General features: G+C 32.6%; 1 long non-coding RNA gene across 1 annotated transcript; it reads right to left on the minus strand.

The window, feature by feature from the left end:
- Positions 1–333: 333 nt before the first annotated feature.
- LOC130507696 (uncharacterized) lies at positions 334–1,430 on the minus strand. Its single transcript, XR_008942405.1, has 2 exons — positions 797–1,430; positions 334–715 (listed from the first exon to the last, which is right to left on the minus strand). It is a non-coding gene; the product is annotated as an uncharacterized LOC130507696 (long non-coding RNA).
- Positions 1,431–1,683: the final 253 nt, after the last annotated feature.

A 1,683-nucleotide genomic window follows, 5' to 3' on the forward strand; every position in this document is an offset into this window, starting at 1 on the left:
TAGGTGGGATATCTTCTTGCTCACAACCACTACAGGAAATATGGGTAGTAATAGCGGACGAAAAGCGCTATGATTCATTTTTAATAGCGCTTCTTTGGACGCTCTGACATCGCCCGTTATAATAGGTCTGACCCTTTTAATAGCGGTTTTCGGTTGTGCTATTATTAAGTTTATAACAATAGCGTTAGTTTGAATGCAATAATTAATATTTATAATATTATAATATTATAATTAAATAAATTAATTGATTTAAAATTAATTAATTGATTAAAAACTAATTAATTTAAAATAAATGATTCAAATTAAATCAAAAATCAATTTAGAAAATAAATTTAAAATCTATTCATTAATTATAATCAGTTTACAATTAAATCAGTTTACACATTAAACAAAAAAAACATTAAAAAAAGACAAATTTGGTTTAATTGTAAACCAAAAAAAAACAAAAAAAACTAATATCTCTAATATTCTCAGAGCTTCACCTCGCCGCCACCTTTACTGGCTCCTCCACACCGTCAACGCTTTCAAACACGCTTCCATTATCCAGCATCACAAACTCCTCCACCAATTCTCCTTCCCGTGTCAACATCTCTCCTACAGAATACAACACAGGTCCGACTCCACTCCCTCGTTCCGACTCCGGAAAGATATCTCCTTAAAGCGGATACGCTGCTCTGTAACACAACTTATTCTCCTTCCCTGTTCCTTCTTAGATCTGTAAACAAAACAAAAATTCGATTACAAGTATATAGGAAGATGAAAAGACAGAGAGAACAGATAAAGGAAGTGAGTTTACCTGTCGTTGTGGTGAAGAGGTGAAACGATTTCTTTATCGTAGCCTCTGGACGAAGCTATGGTGGTGACGATGGAGATGTGGTTGTAACGACGACGAGCTGTGGTGGACACGGAGGCAAAGTCTGCTGGTGAGGTTTAGTAGAGAACAAGGAGATCGAGATGAAGATGATGATGGCAGCGGCTGAGCTTATGGTGGTTGAGATAGCTTCATTGACGGCGAGATGGCGGCGTCAGAGGTTATAGTGATGGTGGTTGTGTAAGGATGAAGAAGATCGAAAAAGGATAAAGAACACGATGTCGATTTGGTTTTTAGAAGAAACACATTTTAAGTTTGTTCATTATTGGCCATTGGATTTAGTTTAATCTATTGGCTGTGGTTAAAAGAAAGTGTGATCCTCGCACTTGCACCTTAGTGGTCAGTTTTTGACCAATCAGATTTTTTTATTATTTTGTTTTCTTTTTAATACAGAAAGTCACAAAATATTTGTAGAAAATTGAAATTAAGGTTAATGAAAATAGACTTATTGTTTAAAGATTGTGATTTTAAGTTAAAGTTTGAAAAAACTAATTTTAGAATTTAAATCTAAGATTTGGAGTTATGTTTTAAAATACCAATTTTAAGATATACATTTAGAGTTTAGAGTTAGGGTATTGGACTTAAGATTTGAAATTAAAAATTTTAAAATAATAAAAAGATTAGAATTTATTTTTTTTGGTTAGAGTTTAGAGTGTATGATTAATTCAGGGTATGGCATGTATAAGTGTGTGTGACAAAAAAATACATATACTAGTGTATAGTTTAGGGTATGGTATATAAGTGTATAGTTTAGGGTATGAGGTTTAGATTTAAAATCTGAGATTAAAATCCCTGATTTAACCTAATTAAGT

This window comes from Raphanus sativus, unplaced genomic scaffold (genome assembly GCF_000801105.2).
Source record: "Raphanus sativus cultivar WK10039 unplaced genomic scaffold, ASM80110v3 Scaffold5271, whole genome shotgun sequence".
NCBI classification, from domain to species: Eukaryota; Viridiplantae; Streptophyta; class Magnoliopsida; order Brassicales; family Brassicaceae; genus Raphanus; species Raphanus sativus.